This window comes from Eumetopias jubatus, unplaced genomic scaffold (genome assembly GCF_037043125.1).
Source record: "Eumetopias jubatus isolate StellerSeaLion01/CBP00866 unplaced genomic scaffold, mEumJub1_p1.0 scaffold_1, whole genome shotgun sequence".
Classification (NCBI taxonomy): domain Eukaryota; kingdom Metazoa; phylum Chordata; class Mammalia; order Carnivora; family Otariidae; genus Eumetopias; species Eumetopias jubatus.
In genome coordinates, this window is record NW_028274807.1 from 71,466,550 (window position 1) to 71,485,834 (window position 19,285).

The following is a 19,285-nucleotide window of genomic DNA, read 5'->3' on the forward strand; positions in this document are numbered from 1 at the left end:
TTCTCACCCTGGGCATTCCAGATCTTCCCTCCCCTGAGTCGCCCTCCCCCAGCCCCCTCCCTCCCCCACCTGCCATTATTCAGCTTCAGCATCCTGTACCACAAGCCGAAATGGCCTATGTTCCTGGGCCACCCCATCTCAAGCTGTTCCTTTTATCTGCACAACTCCTCCCCCTTCTCCTGTCCCTGAGTGTCCATGTAACCCATCTTTGGAAGGTCAGCTCTAATATTCTTCCCCATGATACCTGTCCTGATTCCTTGTGTAGGAGTGACCTGGCATTTTTGCTCTCTCATGCAAATTCATTTCAATTTTTTATGCACCTAGTTACATTCTACCTGTATCATTACTGTATTGGCAAATGACTGCTTCCCCTGCAAATCCGGGACTCCTTGAGGGCAGAGGCTGTGTCTTACCTGACTTCCTCTCCACAGCGTTCGCTCCAGGGCTGAGCACCTGCGATTTTAGCTCTGCAACCTGGACGAGTCCTGTCCCTGCTCTGAGTCTCAGTCTGCTCATCAGTAAGTGAGGGGTTGGACAAGGTGATCTCTAGGAGCATGGTGGCTCCGAGGCCTACGGTCCATAGCCCGCTAAAGGCTCATTGACTGGCTAGGAGATCAGGAGGAGGTCATCCGCCACCAGAAGGAGTGCTTTGGGGACTTCTGTTTATCGACACCTAAAAATTCGTGGATCACAAAGAAGGTGGAGATTCGAACCAGTTACTCTTACGCACCAGATTTCTCTCTTCCCGTGAGTGGGAATGACAGTAGGTGACTCAGAGAGTAGTTGACACAGAGGTGCTGTCTCTGTCCCTTGAAGGTGGTGCTGGGGGCTTCTCCTGCAGTTCCCCTTTCTCCCCTCAAGAAGCGAAGGTCAGGTCCACGACACTCCCCCGGTGGTGGCTAGGGGCACCCTACCCCCTGAAATCCACACACACCCCCACCGTGGCCAGGGTGGGGCCGCACACGTGGTGTCTAGGCCCCTCATTAGAGGAGTTGCCTGTTACAGAACTGGACACCCCGGGCCAATACCTATATGTGGCAATAATCATCCAGCATTTTCTAAGAGCCTGGGTACACCAGCAGATCTTTTTTAAAATAGGCCTATTCTGTCTCCCCAGGTTCCTGGTGGTGACTCAGCACACCGTACAGTAGCTGTGATTCACAGTGTCGGCCTGGAACCCAGAGACTCACAGCCCAGGAGAGGAGGTACTCACACCCCACACCCCCATTCTTCCGGAATGCCACTCTTGCCACCGAGCCCAGGCTTCTCTGCCTTATAGACGTGGCCAACCATCAAGACCAAGAGCTTTGAGCAAGACAGTTCCAGAGCTGGGATGGGGTAGGGAGGGAGACACACTAGGTCTCTGACAGCCCTGTGTGTGGGGGCAGAGGCCCACCTAAGTTCCAAGGGAATGAGGAGAAGGGGTGCACAGGAGAGAGGGTGGGAGGAGGGGACAGGGAATGTCTCAGCTGATGGAGGCCCAGCCAAGAGCCTTGGGCTTCAAGCCCAGGAGGGCTGCTGACTCACGGTGGACCCTTAATCTCCTGTGGAGGGCAGGCCCAGCTCCTAGAAGCCCAGAGGGCTTAGTGGTGTTTGCGCAGCTCTAGACACAGGGCCTGTGGGCTGGCACAAAGCCCTGCCTGGCCGTGGACAAGAGGGCGGGCGAGTGGGGCAGGGTGGAAGAGAGCAGGGAGAAGCAGGATGAGCCCTCTGCAGAGACAGGGGTGAGCCTGGACCAGCCTGCGACAGGAGTATTTGCAGAAGGGGCTGACAGAGCCACAGAATGTGGGGGCGGGGGAGGGGGAAGAGTCAAGCAAGCTGACCCCCATGAAATCAGTCCAGACTGCTCACCCAGGTTTAAGAAGTGATGGCTCATGCATCTTTCAGTTTTCACAGCTGAGCCGAAGACTTCAAGTTTCTCAAGATATAGCAGATCTACTCAAAGGCTTAAGGAGGCTAATAAATCAAGTACATTAACAGAAACTCAAGACCCAATTCAGAGCCCCTGCTTCTGTCCTTCTGGCCTGACTACCCCATTCCGCACCCCACCCCCCGGCCCTCAGGGCCCCCGGAGTCGCTTAACTCCCTCCTCTGTCTCATTGCACAGATTGGAGGGGGGAATAAAAATATCCCCCCTTCTCCCTGCCTCTCCAATGTCGACGGAATGAGTGGAGACCCGGAAAAGAGGCTTATGCCTCCCGAGGCTCTGTATAAAATGTTGAGTCTTGGCACAAAATGTGTAGAGTGGAGATAATGCGCTGCAATCTTTTCAGAAGGTGCTTCTATAACCTATGAGTCTTGTTCTGGGGCTTCCCGCTCATGGTAGCAGGGAGTGTCACCGTTTCCGGGGAAGCGCCCGTCGCTGCCATTCCCGAGCTTACACTGTCGCACTCGATTTTTGTGAGTCCCCAAAGTGACCATCGGCTTGAGACTTGAGAGTCACATGCTAAGCAGAGAGGAATTTCTCGAGGCCTGGAGGATCCAACCATGGAACTTTGTCAATGAATGGCCCCCATGAAGCAGGAGGAGGAAGAGAAGCCCATCCCTTCGTTTCTGAGGAAAGGGCTGACAGAGAGGGCCGTCAGCCAGTCAGGCCGGCCCTGGGTCTCCACCCCCCCGCCACCACCCGGGTTTCAGTCTGGGGGAGACGTGTTCGGTAAGTTGAGGAAAACACTTTGTCCTCTTCCCGGCGTCTGCAAGGACCACCTCGCCCATTCCCTGCGCCACCGCGGGGTTGTCTGCGGCCACATCACAGGAAGTGCCGCCTGGCATGGGCAGCTCTGCGGCTCCTAGAGGCTGGGGAGGAGCTTGGCTAAAAGTCTGGCTGGGGAGTTGGGAGTGGGGGTGCCTGGCACTGCGGCCAAGATCCGAAGGCCTGGGTAAGTCTGCCTGGAAGTCCAGCCAGACCTCAGGTCTATGTGGGGCCAGAGAAAATCCTGGAGGGGCCAAGTCAGCACAGAGATCACTGAGCTGTGGCCAAATTGCAGCAGACATCGGCAGAGCAGGCATCCATTACCTGCGGCCCAGTGTGAGCCCTCGGACCAGCCACTCTCAACCACGGTTCCACAACAGAGTCACCTGGGACGTGGGAACCCAGGCTCTGCACCCAAAGGTTCTAATTTAATTGGTGCGGGTGAAACCGTGGCACTGGTATCTCTTTAAAAAGCCTCCTGGGCTTATGAACCAGGGAAGTGAACTACTTCCTTCAGGGTTAGAAATATCCTCCACACCAAGGCCAGGACACATGTGAGGCAAGTGAGCAGCGCCAGGACGCAAAACCTAGGGAGGCACTTACTGTCGCCTTCAGGCAGGTGCAGGGTGGGCACCTCTTCCTCCACGTGGCCCCAGGTGCCTCACCCTGGCTCTGCTCCAAAACCTCCCTCGGTAGGTCCCTTCCCTGGCCTGACTTGACACTGTGACTCGGGCCACGAGTCCCATTCCTCCGGAAGGCACCAGAAGGTTGCCAACACAAGTGTCATGGGGCCAGGAGACCTGTTGGGGAATGGGCTTGGGAAGAGAGTGGGCAGAAAACCAAAGAATGAACAGACCCAATCATTACCTTAAGGGCTTTGTTGGTTTCCGGGACAAGAATGACATGACATGACTGTTGGCTGCAAAATGCAGCTTAGTCATTTCTACCAGCCCCCTGAAGCCAGGACAGCGCGGTTAACTCACTGTGGGGGAGGGTGGACTGGATCCAGGGTTCTTCAGAAAGGGATTCAAGTTACACAAACTAATGTGTGTTCACGTTCTGTTACACTCACAAAGACAGAGTGTGTGCCTGCCTCCAAATAGCATGTGGGCGAAACTCAGGGGGCCCCTGCACCGTTCTTGGTTGCTCATCCTTTGCCTCACCCAGAAATCAGGCTCAGTGGCAGTGAATCAGAAATCGGCTCTGTGGAAGGCAGATTTTTTAGGAGCATTTGGAACCGATTAGTTTGTTACTGTGAGTTCAGGGCTCCAGTGAATGGCCCAGTACTGTGCAAAAACTCAGGGCTTCACACGCTAGGACAAATGCGTTCTTTGTAAATAATAAGTGACCTTTGTTTCCATCTGCCCAGCCTCCTCCCCCCTCCCTGCTTCATCCTGGCCTCGGATCCTGGGCCCTCCAGAAGGAAACCTGACCTGGCCTCGCCAATGGAATCAGGCACCCTGAGCCACGACACCGCTGGGACCGGACGTCATTCTGTGTTTTAGCCCAAAGTCCTTCCTACGGGGTAGGGACAAAGGCCATGGCCTTCGGGAGCACAGCTGTGTTCCGAGCCGTGCTGGAGCACCGTTTAAAGTCTGGTCTGTTTCCGGCATCCCCTCCTTCTGAGCTTTGACAGCCGTGGGGGGCCTTTCAGAGTCAGTAGAGGAAGTAAGGAGGCAGGAGCCTGGGCTCCTGATCACCTCACTGACGACCACAGGTCGCTGCTCAGGGCCCGGTCGGCAGCCTCTGGTCCCAATCACAAACCTCCAAATCCTGAACCAGTTTCCCTCAGAATAAGAATCTGGGGTCTGATTTCCTTCCGAACTGGTGGCTCGGCCAGATCTGGGGGCAGAGGGGACCGGCCTGCTCCCAGGGGCTCTGGAGATAGTGAACACGTGAGCAGCTACTAGCGTCTCTAATGAACTAGGCCACTTCAGCTCAAGTTCTTTCTCTCTCACTCTTGATTTCTGCTGAGAGAAGCAGCGTCAATGACCCATAAAACTCAAGAGCTCGTTCCCCTACCCGTTTGCTGGGATCTATTAATCTCTTCCGATAGCCAGCAGCTAACCCATCTGCAAGACACCTGGTCTTGATTTAACTAATGTGCAAAGCGAAAGAACATCAGGCAGGTAAAAATCTGTAATTAGCAATAGTCTTTCAAGATTTTCTTTGTGGGTTTGCCCCTCCTCCCCTTTCCAGGCAGTGGGAGGGAATGGGAAGGAGCCAAATGCAAATATGGTTTAATTCCATCTTGAGTAATTACTCCGGAAAGCCCTCTAAAAAAATTGCCGGCTGTTTAACTCGGTAATTTGAACTTGCATTCGGGAACATCATCAAACTGTAAATGCTTTGATCTTTTTTACGCTTCTGTACATAAGGAAAACCAAGTACACCTAATTCCTATGCCGTGTTGTCATAAGCATTAGAAACTCTTGGCACATGGCCACGGGTAGGAGGCTTGAGAGGGGCTGGCTTTGTCGGAGGAAGAGACAGCTGGATGCCTTGGAGAGAACATCGGAAGTGGAGCCAAGAGGCTGGAGCTCTGCTCCGCATTGCACAGCGGCTCACACAATGACACTGGGCAGGACATGACCCCTCCTGACCTCTATTTCCCTGTCTTAAAATAAGGGGGTAGGGCCAGATGATTTCTAAATTTCAAAGTCTTCCCTCCTCAACACCCCCAAGCTCTGCCATTCTTTGCTTCCAGGAAACGCATTCCTTTCTCACACCACAAACCCAGAGGTGAGGCAGGTGAGGCAGGTGAGGCGGGTCAAAGGTAACCAAGTACAGAGACTTGCTCTGCGGGCTCGATTATCAAAATGTGTAAGGAAAAAACGACCAGTTGCGGATTCTGAGATTCCTTTGAACAGTGGTGCACCTTGGATGCAGTGTAGAACCTGTAGCCACAGAAGAGAAAAAAATTTACTGGCCTCTGGGGGGTTTGTGAGGCGCCTGTGACCTCAGGCTCACATGCTCAACCTATACCACTAGAAAACCACATGGGTTTTAGGCAATCGCCCAAATTAAACCAATGACATTGCTTTCATGCTCTTGCATGCTCTATGGGGGAAGAAAAGCAAGGCAAAGCAGGAAGGAAAGCAGAACTGGGACAACAGGGGCAGAAATCTTTTCATTCATTTCTTTATTCAGGCATTCATTCAGCACACGCTAAGCACCTATAATGCGTGGGACCTACGGAGGAAGTAGGAACAGCATGAAGCACAGCCCAGAGGCTGCCAAAGATTCTTTAAACTTCTATGTTCACTTCTTTGGCACTTTCAGTTTATGTAGTAGATCTATAACCAGAGGAAGTCATTCACAGAGAGACTTATCTTCGAGCCCTTAATGAGCCCGGGTGGCCACAGGTCCTTAACTAAGAATGCTCAGCCCCGTCTGTCAAGTTCCTGTTCTTCCTTCAAGGCTCAAATCCATCCCAGCTCCCCTGGGAAGCCTCTCCTGCTATCCCTAAGCAGATGTGATCTCTTTGTCTTCTGGTCATCCGTGGCATTTGGTTGGTCCTACTCAGTTGGTTATTTTAGACCCCAGATTGCACTGTTTTTGATTCCGTATGTGTTTCACTCTCCTTTACACTGGTAGCTCCTCAAGGGCAGGGCTTACTGAGGCACAGGAAGGCCAGACTTTGTTGGAGTGGTCGATATCCTGATTGTGAGATTGTATTACAGTCTTGCAAGTCTTACCATGGAGGGTAACTGGGTAAAGAGCATACAGGCTCTCACTGTATTATGTCTTATAACTGCATATACATCTATAATTATCTCCAAATAAAAAGTGTAATTAAAAGGCAAAACTCAGGGCCACCTGGGTGGCTCAGTCGGTTAAGCATCTGCCTTCGGCTCAAATTATGATCCCCGGGTCCCGGGATCGGTTAAGCATCTGCCTTCGGCTCAAATTATGATCCCAGGGTCCCGGGATCGAGCCCTGCATTGGGCTCCCTGCTCAGCAGGGAGTATGCTTCTCCCTCTGCCTGCAGCTCCCCCTGCTTGTGCTCTCTCTCTCTCTCTGTCTGTCAAATAAATAAAATCTTTTTTAAAAAAAAGCAAAACTCATGGAATCATAAGACCTCAAAGTCGCAAGAAACTCAAGAGATCTACTAGTTCTGTCTTTACCCAAAGGGTGAATTTCTGCCCCAGCGTCCCACATACAGATTTACCCAGGCTTTTTTTATTTTTTTAAAAAGATTTTATTTACTTTTTGACAGAGACAGCAAGAGAGGGAACACAAGCAGGGGGAGTGGGAGAGGGAGAAGCAGGCTCCCCGCTGAGCAGGGAGCCCGATGCAGGGCTCGATCCCAGGACCCTGGGATCATGACCCGAGCCGAAGGCAGATGCTTAACGACTGAGCCAGCCAGGCACCCCACCCAGCCTTTTTCAAACCCCAGGAATGGAGAACTCATTCTCTCATGAGAGAGAGAGCATTCCATTTCTAGACAATTCTAATTCTATTCTGAAGCAGAATTGGCCAGGCTATAACTTCCCCTTGGAGCCCACACATAACAAGTTCCCTCATCTCCATGACAACCCTTCAGGTATGTGAAGATGGTCATGTGTCCATCTGGGGCTCCGCCAGGCTGCAGGGTTTCAGTTCTCTCATCTCCATAGCGTTGAGTTTTCCTATCATTCTGGAGCCTTCTTCCTGAATGTATCTCATAGGTTGCTCTGATCCGAAACAGGACTAACAACCCCCTTTGTCCTCGATACTCCACTGGCTCCACATTATCATTTTCATGCTAACTCCCAACCATTGGCTCCCTTCAAAGGCAGGGTCCACGAAAACCCTTCGATCTTTTTGGTACCCCAGCTGCCGTCAAGCTCCCTGTCCCCTACCCTGCCAATCACTGTTTGGTTTTGGTTTTGACTTGAAGGTAGGACTTTACACTTTTCTCTACCTGCGGCAATCCTAACCCTTCATCCGTTGAAAACCTGAAGGAGGTCTGCGTCCGTAGTGAGATGCAGAAGGCTGTCCGGGAGAGCGCTGTGCTTGGGCGTGCCGCCGTGGGCCGGCCCGCATCCTGCAGCCATGTGCCCAGAGACGTCTGAGTACTGCTCATGCTGGCAACCCTAGGGTATTGCTCATTGTTTTTGGATAGCAAGATGGGTTTATTTTTATAACAAGTATTTACTGCAGAACAGCCTTGCAGAGCCTCCTGGGTTTCACAACTCTTCCGGCTCTATTACGTACGCAGAATGATGCCAGTCTGGCTCCCATTCTCGTTTCCCATCCCCATAGAGATGCCGACTGGGAACCAGAGCATCAGGTTAAGCATCTGTGCCCAGGGTTCAGGAAGACAGGGAGGCTGCCTCTGTGGGACTTTAGAGGGCAGAGCCATCTCACCTACTAAATGAGGAGAGAAGGCAAGGCTCTCGGGCTTCCTGGAGCAGAGTGGGACAGAGCACCTGCTTATGTGAAATCAGGGAGGTCCAACTCTTCTTGGGGAGGGGTAAACTCAGTTTAGAGCCCACGTCTCTGTGGGAGAGAGTGCTTGGTGTCCTCCAGTACGTATTCCCTTCTTCCGTGGCAGTAGAAACTTTAGCAGACCACTTGGTTGCCCACAATAAAGATGACTACCCCCTTCTCCTTTTAGCTAGGCATTGCCATGTGACCACATTCTGGCCAATGGGATGTGAGTGGAAATGGCAAGCGCAATCTCTTTGCGTTTAAAGGGAAGGAGGCTTCCTGGCCATGATTCCTTTCCCCCCATCCATTGGTTGGAGTTTGGATGTGGTGGTGAGCCATGTTGAACCACACAAATGAGGACAACCCAGAGATGATGGAGCAAGAAAGGAAGCCTGTGCCCCTGACGATTCACTGAGTGGAACCATTTTATCAGCTCAGGGTTTACTTGAGAAACACGCTTCTATTTTGTTTAAATAAACCAGTTGCTCTGGGTCTCTGTCCCATGTAGCTAAATCTGCACCCTACTAATATAGTGTTCCACCCCCACTTAATTCTTGGCTTCCTGCTCTGCTGCTGCCCTCTCCCTGCCTTTCTAACTTTTAGCCCACAGCTTCATCTCCCAGCTTCTTGGCTTGTCCCTCCCCACTTGGCCTGACCTGATCTTTCAAGGTAGCCTTGGATCCTTTCTCTGGCACCGCCCTGACAGACAAGCATTAGGGAAAGGAGGGTGGTGGCCAAGCTGACATTTCCAGATCGTTTCCTCTCTGGTTCTCTCCACTACTTGTGTTTCAGATACTGGGCGCTTGGTGCCCCCTGAGCCCTTACCTTGTCCACTTGTCTTGAGTTGGGTCCTTGCCTTAGTTCCCTGCCACCAGATTGTGAGCTCCCCCAGGGCAGGCACTGTACCTGTCCCCTCTTGAAAAGCCTCCAGTAACTTGTCCATAGTAGGTCCCTCATCAACGTGTGTAGATGCACATCTTGGGTTTCCCAGGGCACCACAGTGAGTACTGGACATTGCAGAGAGCAGTGGGCTTGTTACAGGCTTTTACTAATTGTTGAAACCTTCCCAGCTGGAAAAGGCAATTAGATCAATAAATTAATTCACCAGATGCTTCTCAATTGGGGTTTTTCCAAGAAGTTTTCCTCCCTGAAAGAAAAAAAAGAAGAAGAAGAAGCGGGTTATGGCATCAGCCCTGCTTAATCACCCAGCACTTCAGCCTCCCGAGACAAGCTATGCCCACCCATCGTTGACCTTTAAGTGTTAAGCAACAAACCCAGAGCAAGCTAAATCTTAGTCACTGAGCTGAGAAGAAAGAATTGGTCTGCACTGTACTTTCTGTAACACCTAAAAATAACTTCTCCCCATGGACTGGAGTGGGGAACTTGACTGGGAAATATAGCAGAAGACCTTGATTAAAAAGCCGATAAGAAGGCAGGTACACTGCTGTACCAGACATTGCATGGCCAATGGAGCTAGAAGACGTACGTGTGTGTGTGTGTGTGGGTGGGTGGGTGGGTGTGGGTGTGTACCAGAGGGCCTGGTTCCCCTGCCATAGATCACATCTGGGGCAGTAAAGACACCGTGTGATGGGGCTTTACCACTCCCTCATCTGATGACTAACATGGAGAAGATTCAGTGAGAAATTAGAAGCCACTGGAGGCAGAGGATGGAGTTCCAGTGTAGAAACAAGAACACGGGCTCCCAACTACCAGCTGTGACACTTCCCGCTTACCTGGGTGGGCGGCCCTGGACAAGTCTCTGAAGCTTTCTGGATTCGTTTTCCTCATCCACCGATGGGGGGAGTAGACGAGATGCTCTCCAAGTCCCTTCCAGCCACAGCATTCTTGGGAGTCCGCTTGTTTCTCGTGGTCATCTGCTTCATGGCTTCCTTTGGCTCCTCTGCTCCCATCCCGCCTGGCCACCCACACGCACTACCGCCTTTCCTCACTCCTTCCTGCTGTCTGCTTCTGCCACCACCAGACCGGAGGATCAGGCACACTCAGAGTTTCCCGTAAGCACAGACTCCCATGAACACCAGACAGAGAGGGGCAAGGAGGGGGAAGCCGCACGTGAGCCAGCCTGCCCTGAGCCCTGCTCCTCGGATACCTCGGATGTGTCCTTATTGAAAGCCTGCTCTGTCTGCCACGGTTTGCCAGGGGCATTGAGGATGCAGGAAAAGGGACCCCTCTAAACAGGTGAGCAACTTCTTTAGGGCTCTGATGTATTTTGATTTTATTTGACTCTTCTGGTCAGTCCCCAAGTCTTATCACACGTCCTCACCGCCCCATTCGCTTGTCAACATGTATCTACTTTCATTCCCTCTTTTTTCCTACCCAAATGAATAACCACAAGTCACAACTGGCTCCCAAAGGGAAGAGTATCAAAATAGCCAACATTTGGCTGTTGCTTGCCGTCTCCCAGCATACTTCCTCAAAAACTATGATCGACTGCAGGAGCTCAGCCTTATTCGATTTATATTCCTGCTCACCCCTGTGGCAGATGGCAAAAAATGGCCACAAGAGTTTATAGTTCCTCTCATTTCTAGGGGAGCTCATTTCCCTGTGCCTTTTTTCTTTTTATTGTGGTAAGACACGCTTAACATAAAATTCGCTATTTTAAGCATTTTTATTTTTTTATTTTTTTAAAGATTTTATTTATTTATTCATGACAGACAGAGAGAGAGAGAGAGAGAGAGAGGAGAGAGGCAGAGGGAGAAGCAGGCTCCCCAAGGAGCAGGGAGCCCAATGCGGGGTTCGATCCCAGGACCCCAGGATCATGACCTGAGCCAAAGGCAGACGCTTAACCATCTGAGCCACCCAGGCGCCCTATTTTAAGCATTTTTAAATGCACAGCGCTGTGGCATGACGTACATTCACATTGTGTGACCATCACCACCATCCATCTCCAGAACTTTCTCATCTTCCCCAACTGAAATGCTATAGTCATTAAACACTATCTCCTTCCCTCCTCCCCCCAGCGCCTGACAACCACCACTCTACTTTGTATCCCCATGCATTTGACTCCTGCCGGTACCAAGTGTAAGTGGAATCATACAGTAGGTGTCATGCTGTGCCTGGCTTGTTTCACTGAGCATAATGTCTTCAAGGTTTGACCAAGTCGTAGTGTGTGTTACACACGCTACGACTTGGTCAAACTGCCTTCCTTTATAAGACTGAATAATGGTCAACTGTATGTATGTGCCACATTTTGTTGATTCATTCATACTTGGGTTATACGTTAGGTACTTGGGCTACTTTCACCTGTCGGCTATTGTAAATAATGCTGCTGTGAACATGGGTGTGCAAATATCTATTTGAGCCCTTGCTCTCAATTCTTTTGGGTATATACCCAGAACTGGAATTGCTGGATCATATGGCAATTTTATGTTTCATTTTTTTGATCACTCACCATGCTATTTTCAACAGTGGCTGCCGCACTCTACATTCCCACCAGCAGTGCACCAAAGTTCCGATCTTTCCACATCCTCTGCAACACCTCTTATTCTGTGTTTCTTGGATAATAGCTATCCTAATGGGTATGAAGTGGTATTTTATTGTGGCTTGATTTGTATTTTTCTAAGGATTAGTACATATCTTTCAATGTGTTCACTAGCCGTTTGTATATCTTCTTTGGAGTAATGTCCGGGCAAGTTCCCCATTCTTTGAATCTGGGCTGACTGTTAGAGTGACCAGCTGTCCTAGTTTGTCTAGAACTTCCCAAGTTTTTGTACTAGGACTCCAGTGTCCTGGGAAACCCCTCAGTCTCAGGCAAACTGGGACAGTTGGTCACTCTAGCTGGCCTTGTGTCTTGCTTTGATCAATAGAATGCTCTGGAAATGACAATGTACAGGTTTCAAGCATAGGCCTAAAGGGGCTTTGCAGCTTCCTCTCTTGCTGCTCTTGGAAATTTGCTGCCACATAAACAAACCCATGTTAGCCTGCTGGCTGATGACAGGCATGTGGCCCAGTTGCTCCATAACTCTTACTAACAGCCTGTTAGCCGCCAGACATGGATAGGGGCGGTTCTCAATCATTCACCTGCCAGCCGACTCCCCAGCTGACCACAGACGCACAAGAGTGGAGCTAGGCCAAGCTGACCCAGACCACGGCTGCCCAGCCAGCCACAGAACTATGACCCAAATCAATGATTGCTGTTTTAAGCCACTTTGGGGGATGATTTGTTACTTAGTAAAAACTAATTCATACAGGGCGCCTGGGTGGCTCAGTTGGTTAAGCGACTGCCTTCGGCTCAGGTCATGATCCCGGAGTCCTGGGATTGAGTCCCAAGTCGGGCTCCCGGCTCAGTGGGGAGCCTGCTTCTCCCTCTGACCCTTTCCCCTCTCATGCTGTTTCTCTCTCTCTCTCTCAAATAAATAAATAAAATCTTTAAAAAAAAAACTAATTCATACAGCTCCATGTTGTAAAAATATGCTCTGTTTATTGTTCCTATAAGATCTTTGCCATAGGCAGGACACTCCTGGGCCCCAGGGCCCTTCTTCTTAGTGAGAAGAGCTTTACCTACTCTTTCATTGCAGCCCAGCCACTGAAGCAGCCAAGAGGCCATCCATCCTCTCTGTCAACAGCAGACAAAAGCTTTCCCCTCTTCCCATTCCCTTGTCGGCCCCACATCAGCCACTTTGCGCTGCAGAAAGACAGATGGGCTCATTAGATGTGGGGACTGAAGTGGCCATGGGGGCCTTCCCTGCGTGCCACAGCCAGCCGCTTTTCCTTAGTTTCTAACTCCCTCTCACCAACCTTTTTCTTCTTGATCACAGTGTACCTGGAAGAATTCTGACTTGTTTCAAGTGCTCTTTCTCCAGTTGGCTGAAGCTTCTGTGACTCCACTCCTGTCCGGCTTGCCTGGTTCTCTGGGCAGGCACAGTGAGAGGAACAGTTTGACACCAAACTCTGATCACGGCCACCCCATCCGCTGTTTCAGAGCTGGTCAGTGTCTCGGTCTGGGAACTTGAGGTCAAGTGGGGCTCTTCTGGTCTTCTTTAACAGGAGAACTGCTTTTTGCTGGAATCAGGCCCTTAACCCTTTTAAGAAACATTGGAATGTTATTAATCGATAAAGGACCAAAACATGCGAAATGTCTTTTTTTTCTTTTAATCTTTGATGGGCCCTTGCACCTACAGTGAGAGGGACCCTGGCCTCCAGTGTTTCTAGAAAGCTGGCTTTGGGTAACAGAGTTGATGCTCAGCCTCAGAGTGATGTGAATTCCTTTTCAGGACTCTTTTCCTAGTCCTGGGTCAATAAAGATAGAGCCATGGAAATGTCAGAAATTCAAGGACTTTAGAAATCACCTGGTTCAACATTTCCATTTTCCAGGTGAAGAAACCATGGCCCTGACCTGCCCACATCTAGAATGACTCACCCACGGCTACCCAGCAAGGCGGTGGCAAAGCTAGAGCTAAACCTCTGACCTCTGGTTTGGGGCCATTTCAACTACCCACTGCTACAGACAAACATCCTCCAAGTGTTTTCCAGTGGGCTCTTGGCTTGGGTTGATTTTTTTTTTTTTAAGATTTTATTTATTTATTTGACAGAGAGAGAGCACAAGGAAGGGGTGAGCGGCAGGCAGAGGCAGAGGGAGAAGCAGACTCCCCGCTGAGCAGGGAGCCCAACGCGGGGCTCAATCCCAGGACCCTGAGATCATGACCTGAGCCGAAGGCAGACGCTTAACCGACTGAGCCACCCAGGTGCCCTGGCTTGGGTTGATTTTTGAAAAATGAGTTAGGAGAGGGAAAAGGAAGCCCAGGATTTTCTGCTGACCAAACTGTTGGGTGGCAGAAGCAGAGGGTGGAAGGCAGTGCCACCGAGGAGAGAGATCTTAGAAAAGCTCCTATCCTCTCCTTGAGCTGAGAACATCTGGGACAAAAAAGAAACTTCCAGGCAAAGGAGCCACGCCCCTCCCCCACACCAGCCTGGGAACACCTACCCAAAGGCGGTCTTGTCCTCCCACCTTCCATTTTATTTAGGGCACACTTTTTTTAGTGAACTTATACAGCTTTTCCAGAGGCAAAAACCCATTGCATGTTATGTGCTTATGTTTTTGTTCATTCCCTTCTAATGCTTATCAAATTTTCATGTTATACCATCAGTGTGAGGACACACTTCTCAGTGTGTTTTTTCTCTAATATTATTTCAAATGCAGACTTTTTGTGTGTCAAAGTTCCTCATGTTTGTCACTTTTAATTGTAATACTGTGTCCATTATGTGGGTACATCATAATTTGCCTCAAGGTGAATGTTTATATCATTTCTAGTTCATTAGTATTAATAACATCAACCTGGTTATTTTCGTACCAATAGTTCTTTTATCCCTTTGTGTTTATTTGTTCCAGATGTGCTTCCCTGGATGGAATGAATGGATCATGGCTAGGACTCAGCTCTAGCTATTGCCAGATCACTCTCCAAAAAAATGCAACTGATTTCTAGGGTCTCCAACTCCATTTAAATGTGCCATTTTCCCCAGCACGGAACTGTGCTGTCACTGAGTTTTGTCATTTGTAGTCACCTTTGCCCTGTCAAACTGGGGAGACTGAGACAGTCAGGATATAGGATAGGAGTCAAGGGAGAGGATTTGCAAGATGAAGCCAAGAAGCAGAACTGCGCAGAAGCTAAGACAAATGCTCCATGTGAGACAGAGTGAATGAGATGCACTTTTTACGGCCACTTGTCCTTGGGTGTGCGGTGGGCTGGCCTGGGTTGAAAATTTAGAGTCGGGGGACACCAGTTTAGCACATGTGTAGTGGAGCCTGAGGCTTGTTTCTATCTTCGCATTTCTTTCCTTTTTCAGCCAGCCTGTGCATCTTTCTGTGGATAGTTTACTATCTGCAATCCTTCTGTGCATTATCATGGATTCCTTGTCCTGAGGTCTCTTTCCCCTGCTTTCTCAAGCGAAAATCAGAGCCCCTGAATCACAAAGGAGCAGAAGTACCTTTCCTGGCTCACTTCTCGGCATCCATAGCTCACAAGAAGACATAGCAAAGTGGCTCCCAAGTGCCATTCCTGGAAAAATGGCTCTTCCTGGTTGCATTTGGTCTGGCCAGGTTGACAAGAGCTGAACTGAGCTGCTCGGAAGCTGAAGGGAGAAAGCCGTGGCCCAAGGAGCAGAAACGGTGGGCGAGAGGGAGGATCCTGATACATACCTACTTGGGTCCATCGCCGCCTTTGCCCACCTGTTTTCACCCACATGCCACTCTTTTCAGAGCCGTTTAGTACAGCCTAACTTTCACAGATCCCCTCAGGGACCGCTAGGCCAAATTTAGAGCTCATACCAACAAGTCTGTTGGCCACATGGTCTGCTACATGAAGGCTGCAACATATGAAAAGTTATATTTAATAACCCTGGGAGAAGACCAAATATGGGAAAGCCAATTTGTGGGATGCAGTTGCTCTTTTTGTGAGAAGCATCTCAGCCTAAGTATTTGGTGAACTCACAGCCCTCTAGAGTTGGGCCGTAGATTCTCTAGTTTTGATAAGACACATGGACAAGCAGAGTCTTTAGAGGTAGAGGAACATTCCTGGATCCTCAAAGCCCCAAACGAGGTCATTGTCCTCCTGCCACATCTGATCAGCATCTGATTGGCACTAGAGCAGACTTTGAACAACTCTCAGGCAGCCCAGCGTCCTGTCCAGTGGCCAGACCAAGGGCTGGACTGCAATCCTTCTTTCCTCCTGAAAAGCTGGGACTGATGGGGGGGAAGAGAGTGGAGATGGGGAATGGATGATCTAATTTTCCACGGGGTTAGTCAACAAGTTGATCCCCACCATTAAGATGTCTCTTTTTGTGAATATTTTACCTACCTATGTGCTGGGTCCCAGGGCTTCTGAATGGACTCTTCCTAGACAATCACACTAGGTCTCTTAAAACACAACCTAGCCTGCTTCCTTCCCTCACTGATTCTGAGAAAGGAAGCCATCCCCAATCCCTTTCCTACCTTCTAACACTCCAGGTAGGCTAACATTGGATAAAGCCTTCCTATATCCCTCAGAGTAAGGACCCCAAAAGTCCACTAAAAGTTCTTCAGCCAAGCCTGAATTTGTTCAAGACACAGTGCTAGCCTCTGACGCAGCCTGTAGAGGTTCTGAATACTGACCATTGCATTTAAAGAAGACTTAAAGGAAAGAGAAGGGTGGTTAATGGACTTCCTTGAGCTCTCAACATATACCCAGAGCAAAAGAAAGAGGGGTGAATGAAGAGGAGAGATTAAGGCCTTTGCTCTCTTCCCCAGGTGCAGAGAAGCAAAGCACTAAAGGCACTGAATTGCAGTCTTCTGGGGTTCAGAGTTGCTACACAGGTCAAATGAGGGCACTGCCAGGTCAGTCCCCAATCAGGATGTGACCCTTCTCCAAAGGGAGCAGATGATGTATGGCTCCCCACCCCCACACAGTGTGGGATCCAGCATGGGTACAGGACAGGGACACACACAGAGCAAACCATGCGGCCAATCAATCCGACTCGTCTATTACATCACACATATGGAGGTCAACACATGCAGCCAACACGGGCATTTTGTAGAACCACTTGGGGGAAGAAACACCATTCATACAAATCACTTGAAAATGTCTGTTCTCAAAAACTATGAACTTAGAAGAGCTCTGAAAAAGGGAAGGGACATGAGCATCATATAGCATCAGAGGATGAGAACATCACGAGGGTAAGGGGGTGGGGAAACACAAACACCCAGAACGGATTTAGCAGAATTGGGTCAATGCTAAGTCAGCTGTTCAGACTAAACCAAACAGAGCTGATTCTCCTAGCCTTACAGTCCTTGGTGAGGAGAAAATGGAAGTTAATAGCATAGCCCATGCCCAGGTGAAGCCTCAGCACCACCACAGAGCAGAGTCTACATTTGGAAAGCCTTGGCCCTCTCCTTGAACTTGGTTTTCAAGGTTTTGATGATGAATCAGTCACCTCATTTTCCCTCATCAGCTTCTGTCTTTAACTATAGCCTGACGTGTCTGAACTCGTAAGCACCTCCAGAGCTGGAGCACCCGTCATCTTCACACCACGGATGACTAACCATGGTCTGCTCACAGTCTCCTAATTATCACAAAACAAAAAAGCTACATGCCTGAAAGCTGCAGTTTGGGGAAAAGTACACTGGAAGAGCTGCAGAAGCAGCAGAGAGACAAGGTAGCAATGAGCTAACCTTTTGACAGGCCCTTGTAACCCTCAGAGGCATGGGCCAAGCAACCAAGGATGCAGATAGGGTTTTCTCCTTGGCAAGACTGTACTGTTAATATCATTCATTACTGCCTCTGATTAGGATCCCAGACTCATTAAGACCTGTGTGCCTTTGACTGTTTCTCTTGGATCGGATTGGATTCCCCTTTGCAGAGAATTGTCAGAACTTTCTAGTGTCCAGTGCAGGTCCAATATCATCTCTTGGCTTGACTTCTTCCTGAAGTTTCTCCCCTGTGCCTCTGTGTGCCCTGCTGATGACACAAGTCATCATTCTGGCATGCTGGCTGGCAGGCGCACTGCTCCCAGCTCAACCAAAACACTTGAACTAAATTTATCCTCCCAATTATGGTGATACAGAACAGAGAAAGACGCTCAGTTTAGACACAGAAGCACAGCTAAGTCAACTTTTAAAAAGGAGAGAGAAGAGGGGCTCCTACCCTCTCTGATACTAAGACATATTATAAAGCCAACATGATGAAAACAGTAATTGAAAAAACATACAAATAAACTAACAAAACAGAAGAGAGAGCTCAGATATACCCTTGTATGTGTCAGAACTTAATACAGAAGGACGGTGGCACCACAAATCAGTGCGGGGGGGATGGTAGAGCATTTTAGTCAATGGCATTTGGGAGACTGACTTACTATGCGGAGGAAACAAAACAAAACTGGATCTCTACTAATCACACACAAAGAGGGCTCTCGAGAGTTTAAAGATCAGAGTATAAAAAGTTCAAGAAAAACAGCAGAACTAAAGTAGGTAGAATTAAGTGAAGGGGAATATCTTTGTGATTCGGGGAAGCTCTTCTAAAACAAAATTTCAAGAACATAAACCATAATACAAAATTCTGTAAACTTGATTACATCAAACTTAAGGCTTCCTATGATTAGAAAGACCCCTTGGACAACGTTAACAGACTGATGATGAACTAGGAAGAGAGATCCGTAACACTTAAAACCAACAAGGGGTTCGTACGAAGAATATGCAAGGATCTCAAGCATTTCTGACTGCCATGGAAAAAGTGGGGAAAGGATATAAACAAACATCATACAGAAGAAAGAACTCCAAAAAGTAGACAAGTAGGTGTAGGTCAATTTTCCCGGGAAGCAGATTCTGAGATGAAGAGTTGTGAGCAGCAGGTTTATTACATTAAGTATGAAAAATGCAAATTAAAACAACAAAGAGATATCACTGTCTGCCTTTTATATTAGCAAAATGTAGAAAGAAGGGTCACACCAAGTGTTGGCAGAGACGTGGGACACAGTAGCCCTTACACGTGGTTGCTGGGAAGATAGACATCAGAGAAGTGTATTGGCAAACCTTCTGGGGGGATGATCTGGTGTTATGAGTGACCTTTTCCGTGTAGCCTACTAGCAATTCCTCTACTCGGTATACATCCCAAGAAACCCTCAGACAACTCTGAGTTCAGAGATATGTGTACACATGTTTTGTGCACAGTTACTTGTGGTGGGACTTGGGGGCCATCTGAGTTTCCAGCAGTGGGATCGAGAAATAAAATCTAGTGAATCTAGTACACCGGGGAGTACTAGGCAGGAAGACTGAAGCAAATGCTCAGTTAGTTGTACACACAGCAAATGGATGCTTAAGGCAGTGGAAAGAAGAGGGGGAGAAACAGTGAAAAAAAGGTAAGAAACAAGGAGATAGAATATTTACATAAATTAAAACATACTGCAAACAAATACTGTTTGTATGCAAACATGGAAACAAAAGGATGAATATAGACACAAAAATCATTGTGTGTGAGAGAGGGGAATGGAATGGCAGGATGGGGAGTAAAAGGAATAAGGAAGGGGCGCCTGGGTGGTTCAGTTGGTTAAGCGTCTGCCTTCGGCTCAGGTCACGATCCCAGGGTCCTGGGATCGAGCCCCACGTCGTTGGGCTCCCTGCTCAGTGGGGACCCTCTTTCTCCCTCTCCCTCTGCCTGCTGCTCTGCTTACTTGTGCTCTTTCTAATAAATAAAT

General features: G+C 49.2%; 1 long non-coding RNA gene across 1 annotated transcript; it reads left to right on the forward strand.

Moving 5' to 3' along the window:
* Positions 1 to 453: 453 nt before the first annotated feature.
* Positions 454 to 2,244, forward strand: LOC114206967 (uncharacterized). The gene is made up of 3 exons (XR_003608765.2): positions 454 to 518; positions 1,118 to 1,205; positions 2,108 to 2,244. It is a non-coding gene; the product is annotated as an uncharacterized LOC114206967 (long non-coding RNA).
* The last annotated feature ends 17,041 nt before the right edge of the window (positions 2,245 to 19,285 follow it).